The sequence below is a fragment of the Chenopodium quinoa genome, unplaced genomic scaffold (genome assembly GCF_001683475.1).
Source record: "Chenopodium quinoa cultivar QQ74 unplaced genomic scaffold, ASM168347v1, whole genome shotgun sequence".
Classification (NCBI taxonomy): Eukaryota; Viridiplantae; Streptophyta; class Magnoliopsida; order Caryophyllales; family Amaranthaceae; genus Chenopodium; species Chenopodium quinoa.
Window position 1 is genome coordinate 1,256,270 of NW_018744991.1, and position 7,041 is coordinate 1,263,310.

The window sequence follows — 7,041 nt, forward strand, 5'->3', positions numbered from 1 at the left end:
AAATGACGTCTCATCATAAACCGCAAACCAAACCGCACCAAACCATATTATTATAGTTTGGTTTGGTCCGGTTTCAATACTAATATGGTTTAGTTTGGTTTGAAAATTGACCAAACCGTATTTTGCAGTTTGGTTTGGTTTGGACTCAAACTGCATCAAACCAGACCGTGTTCACCCCTAGTTTTACCATATTAATACGAATGACACCAACCTTGGTATATCATGTTAATCTCATTGTAACTTCATTTGGTATATCAACTAGCTACCAATAAACCCCTAGTTTTACCATATCGTGAGTTGGTATATCATGGGAAAACCAATAAGTCATGACATGATATATCATGTCCATAATTAAATAAATACAATACAAAGTAATTAACACAATAATGAAATAGTACATAATATCCATGCCATAGTAAATCCAAGCCAAAGCAGTCAACACATACATAGTAGTGGTTCACTTAAAGCAAAAAGCTGATGTATTAGGGACCTCTTACATAGTAGTGTGGTAAACACATGAGATATTAGTACGACCTTACATAGTAAGCAAAAGGGGGTTCTTAAAAACTAAGTTGTTTTTAGCCTTAGCATACCAACGGAGACCAAAGTGGTGTTGTTTTTGAATGAAATAGAAAAGAGGGTTGAATAGAAATTCAATGTGATGTTATATTTTATGTCACATTTTCTGTCATTTTACGTGAGAAAGAGCACACCTGCATTGTTAAGGATTTTAATGCAAACATTTAATGTTCGATTTAACGTTGTTCTGTGCTTTGTATTGGTATGTGGTTTCTACCATTCAAGATAGAATTTGTACCATGTGAAATGTTAGCATAATATGCTTAATAAAATTAACAAATGTGCTTAATAAGTATTACACAAGGATAAGCTTAATAAGTATTACACAATAACATAATATGGTTAATAAGTATTACACAAGGATAAGCATATATAATAAATATTACACAATAATATAATATGCTTAATAAGTATTACACAAGGATAAGCATAATAAATATTACACAATAACGTAATAAGTCTTAAAATTAGTCTTACACATAATAGGTAATACATAATAACTACTACAATAACAACATAATTCCAAAAGCATAATATTTCTTTTACTATTACAAAATAGCTCCAGTACAATTAGTCGCTTGCCAGATGGTGGATAGTCAACTGTTCCCATACTTCAGTTCTTGCAAGATACGTCTCACATTGCTACACAAAGTCCAGTTGTACATTACATGGTATACCAACGGAATGCATATATCATTGTATTGGTATTATGATCGAAGATAGTTATACTAACGAAGAAAGTAAAAGTAAGTACTACCATTAGCCCATCAGTTAGTAGAACCTGGTTAATGGTAGATCCTGGTTACCAAACAATTACCTTATGGAGAAAGAAATGTCAAACAACTCATTGTAGAACGGATTGGAGGTGAGGTTAGAATTTGAGAACCTTGGTTCATATAGTCGGTTCCAAACAAGAACTACACCACCAATGTACCCATGAGGACATGTACTCAGGACGCGATACTACCCTGGCATTTCAGCAACAGTTTGACAAGGGTTTCCCGATCAACTCGAGATTCGGTAATGACCCATACAACTGGACGAAGATCATTGAATAGTGTTCTGAAGTTTTGAATGAATGAAGGACGATCAACACCCCTCGCATTCCAGCAGAGAGCAGTGGTACCTCTGGGGATCAAGTTGGCATTGTCAGTGTCGAGCCAACGTTCGCAATGGAGATCCACCTGTATGTAACGGCGTGGCCTGAAATACATTCTAGCTCCTCATAGTAACACCAAAGCATAACAAGTGGCAAGTGGAATCCACTCGAACTACATGGAGAGAATCGGTGTAGGGTGCTATAAACAGCGTAGTGGGGGACTTTAGGAAACTGTACACCACTGGGTTGTGAACTTAGAGGTCAGGAGTAGGATTTATTATTGAAAGTAATTTTTCTGGAAACAAATTGGTAGAACCAGATTCCCGCAACTTTGTTGAACACCAGTTGAAGAACTCCCAAACACCCGGATGGATGTCAGGATGATCGTTGACAAAAGGAAGATGTAGCACGATAGCCTGTTCACCATCAACGGTCATGACCCCAGCTATGAATCCATTCCGATCAGTTTTGCTGGAGAACATAGCCTTGATGACGTCATCCGCATTGTGTGGATTCCCATGGTAGTAGTCATTCTCACTCAGATAGTATTTCGTTTTGTTGTAGTTAATCTCTGGTTTGGTGTTTGATTTCAAAGGCTAAAATAGATTACAGCTTTAGGGTGGTAAAAAATGTGGTTGCCACCTTGAATCTCATTCATGGCTGTTTGTTTGGGAAGGGAGCTGTGTTTTTTCCTTGTAAGGAACATTTTATGGATTTGAATCTATTCTCTCCTTTTACATGTTATATATCATAATAATTTGTGTAGTGTGTTTCTGTAATACCAACACCTTACTCCAATGCTACCAACTTATGTTTGATAGTATTAACATTGTATACAAACATTGTTACCCGAGTTTTCAATACTTGAAGCACTTCATTTGGTGAACATGCTTGTTTTGATGATGTCGTATACCATTTCGCCTTAGGTTGTGCTAATTGCCATACTAATTAAAAATAAAGTAATCGTAATAGTATACTATCTACTTGATCTTTGAGTAAACAGCAGAAAGAACCCTTTGAGTGACCTAGCTGGTGTCCATATATGTACCAACAACACATGAAATCATACCAAAAGAATTGTTTTTGTTTTTTTAGACACATGTATTTTGGGGGGAAATTTCTTGCCTACGAATTCAACCTTATAAACCTCGTTCTTCACCTATGCTCCTTAAGTTTTCAAAGTTAGAACCAAAGTAATCCAAAAATAGCCTTTTAATCTTTCAACAATGTCAAGGGTTTCTTCAGGAAGTTTTGGGCAATTACTACTAGCCAAGATCTCAACCTAGTAGGACCTCGATGTATGTTTGATATAAAACTCGAAGGCCTTGCAGATCCTACAAATGGAGCTTCAATATCATAATGAACATAAGATTTTACACACAGAATAATAATTCCTTAATAGCAAAATATAATTTACAAAATTCTGGTATACCAACAGAACCTAAAATAATACCATAAGCCCCTGTGTTAGTATGCACCCATTGTTTGACATACATACTAACAAAATCATCAAACCATGTCATGGTATACCAACTTAACCTGAAATAATACCATCACCCACATGGCAAAATGTAGTGTCCATACGGAAACTACCATCACCTAATACCATCATCACCTACTAGCAGCATCATAACTATAAAAAAGTTTTACAACCACAAAAATAATTACAAACTGCACTATATTGAGATACATTCAAATCATTTCCCTTCCTCGTTGCCTCTACTAACTTGTGAACTTCCACCCGACGTTCGTTGGACGAGCAACGTAGGTCACCCAACAAAAGTCGCGCTATATCAATCTCAACCGTCTCTTGAATAGCAATTTAGCCAAAATACATTTTAGTACTCGTAATAAGGAAGTTACACAAACTAACTACAAAACCAAACGTAGGTGGCTTACCCAACGAAACTTAGTCTGAAACCGATCAACAGAATTCTTAATGCAAGCTAGCATCAAAGGGCCACAACAAATACTATAAAATCGGCACGTCAATGAATTAGTTAGGTCCTCCATGCAAAACATGAGCAATGTAAGATTACATGCAAAACTATCCTTACTCGTCAGTCGATTCTTTGATGTCCATAGCTTCTGTGGGCCATGTCAACATAGGTCCTATAATACCCTGGAAATTTCCTCCTTTTAAAATACTCTTTCTCTAAATAAAACTCATTTCAGGAAATAACCAAGATATTACCGCCATCGTGATAACGGCTAAGGCTATTTTCAAAGTCACACAGCGGAAGACTAACTTTTAAAAAGTCAAATGAAATAAAGTTTAGTAAAACAACTCAACTTTAAAATCAACTAACATTAAACCAATAACTTAGAACCATTGAAGGCCCTTTTAAAAATCAAACTAAAACATCAAAACAATAATTAGTGTTAGTGTCAACAATTACACAAATAATTCAATACAATAAATAGTAAACAAAGAAACATATAAGCCTCTTCGCTCAATCCCATCATGCTTGATATGCTCCTTCTACCTGTACCTCTCTTTATTTCAACCTCACTACTCGCCATATAAAATGGGTCATAGTAGGACCAATCCAAAGAAAAGCCAAACACAAACAACAAAGTACGAATCAGCAAAAGCTGAGTACATATGCACCAATAGGAATAATCACACTAACATGAATATCCTAACAATAAATAGATAAATAAATAAATAAAACATGCTTGCCATATAACACAAGTCAACTTACCTTTGACTCATGACTCTACTTTAATTTATTAAGATATAGTTTTGGATAACGCATCGAACGAGATTCCTTCCTTAAAAATAGCCCATTAAAATATTGAGCTTCCAATTAGGGAGCTACCCCAATTGGCACCTACTATGTCACCTTGTGACGGAATTTGAGCGCATTAATAATGAAAGTACAGAATCCTGTACCCCTGTAGAAGCTATGGTTAAATATAAAACCCCATAACTCCCCCCATATGTTCATACTCAAGGTATATACGTTCCAAGAGTTTTAGTGCGTATCCTCTTACACTTTACGTGATTTACCAATTTAACTTGTGATGACTCCAACCAATCAATCAAGATAAACATCACAACAAACAACACACACTTTCATTTCATTCTTGAATTAGTTAGTGAGCAAATACTATTTATTTTAATTAGGGTTCCTTGCCTAGTTTTGTGCACAAAATTGCACGATTACTATCTTGGTGCATAAAATGCACTTACAAACTTCCTTGACTCAATCTCAACTTATGTGAGTGAGTAATAAACTAACTTCTTTGACTCGACCTCAACTTTTGTGGGTGAGTAAATAAATAACTAACTTTCTTGACTCAACTCCAATAATAAATGGGTGAGAATAAAATCATGAATCATGCTCAATAAATATAACCTTATCTCTTTTCTATAAACATAAGACTTGCTTATTAAATACATGCTTTCTTGATGATGAATAATAAATAATATAACATGATTCAATTACTTTTAACTTGCATCAAGCTTATAATAATAATAATAATTCCAACATATTTACATGCTTACACATAAGACATGGATAACCAAATAATCAATTCAACCAAGTATCACCACAATAACTTAACATGATACTAATCTCATACTTGATACCAATTTAACTTTCTAACATGGTACTACGCATAATTAACACAGCCTACGCATATACGTACCTCAAATTGCCTTTCCAACTAGCCACAATGCTAGAAATTACTCAACTTAAAGTCTCCTACAATACCAAGTATATAAACTCAATTAATCCTTTGATTACACAAATTTCCAGCAACTTTTAAACACTTTAAAACCTCTCTAATAAGTCGAAATTTTGGTTTAAAACCTTTAAAACTCTTTATTTTTAAGTGGATAATTAAAACCACAAAGTAAAAACTCATTCATGGTGTTAATATAAAAATTCCAGCACACTTTTTAAGGTTTAAACCCCTCAATAAATCTGAAAATTCCATTAAAATCAATTAAAACCTTCTCTATCTATGGGTAATTAACCCCCTTTTATTAAAACATAAAATTAGTACTTAAAATAAAATTCCAGCAAAATAATTTTATTAGAATCTCATCAAAACTTCATAAAAACATACTTTATATGCCTTATTAAAATTAGAAACAAGAAACATATAAAACCCCCAAATTAATTGATATTAGAACCCTAAAAATCAAGTCTTGAATAAATTAAAAACCCTAACTTTTAATACTTATAACTTTTGAAATTATAACACTACATAATCTGAAATTATACTCTTTAGTTGTGAAAACACAGTTATACCACATACTAATATAATTTATTAATCAAAAATCAAAACCCAAAACAAATAATTACATAAACAATAATTTAAAACAAGGATGAGGAGAGACAAACCACCGCGGTGGCTGGGCTGGCCGCGGGTCGCCGGCTGGGCGACAGAAGGTGGCCTGCAGCCTTGGGTGACGTGGCAGCAAGTCTCGGTGGACGTGAGGTGCGTGGCAGCAATCCCACGCATGAAAGGAAAAGAAAAAGAAAGAAATAAGGGAAAGAAAGAAAAGAAAGAAAAAGAGAAAAAACAAAAGGAGAAAAATAAAAGAAAATAATACTTACCCCAATCTAATTATTAAGCCTCTTTGTGTGGAAAATTTTTGGGTATTGAGAGGTATTTATAGAGTAGAGAATAAAGATTAGGGTTGGGCTTAATAATTAAGTAGGCTTTAGTTATGAAATATTTGACCCACAAGGGTTCAAATATAAGAATTTGGCTTAGTTAAATGAAATGGGTAAGTCCACTAGGAGTATGTAGGAATCGTTTATATACCATATTTAAACAAGACCAAATAATTGATAAATGTTTAACCCAAAATATATTTACTTTTACAAAACTTTATAATTAAATTACTTTAGTCCTTTATAATATTTAATTAAAATACTTGAGCTCGTAAAAATATAATTTATAATTAATTAAATAATTTATAAAATACATAAAAATACGGAGTATTACATGTTCCTCTTGCTAGGTGTCGTCGAAATGCTTCAGAATCTTGTCCATTCCGACCCTCTGGTTTAATGAATACATGTTTGTTATCCTTTATTATGTATTAATGGAAAGTTATAAATCCGACGCTAAATTGTAACTATATTCTCATTCATACCAACTCATCTAGGGCATCATCGTGGGTGAAAGCTGGTTCTGGGTGAATGGAATCTATGAGCCATATCTTCTTATCCTTCAAATGAAAAGCAGCACACCACCAATGTTTTTCCATGAGAACGGGGACAAATACCTTTCCAAATGTCATGACATGAATCTCTTAGATTTATTTATTAGAATATGGCATAAATTAATATATTAGCACTATAAATCAAGTACAACTCACAACAGCTATATTCCTTGACGGG

The 7,041-nt window shown here is 33.9% G+C and overlaps 1 long non-coding RNA gene across 1 annotated transcript; it reads right to left on the bottom strand.

Annotated features, from left to right (window-relative positions):
- Positions 1–3,966: 3,966 nt before the first annotated feature.
- Positions 3,967–6,277, bottom strand: LOC110706870. The gene is made up of 3 exons (XR_002508400.1): positions 6,034–6,277; positions 5,333–5,388; positions 3,967–4,190 (listed from the first exon to the last, which is right to left on the bottom strand). It is a non-coding gene; the product is annotated as an uncharacterized LOC110706870 (long non-coding RNA).
- Positions 6,278–7,041: the final 764 nt, after the last annotated feature.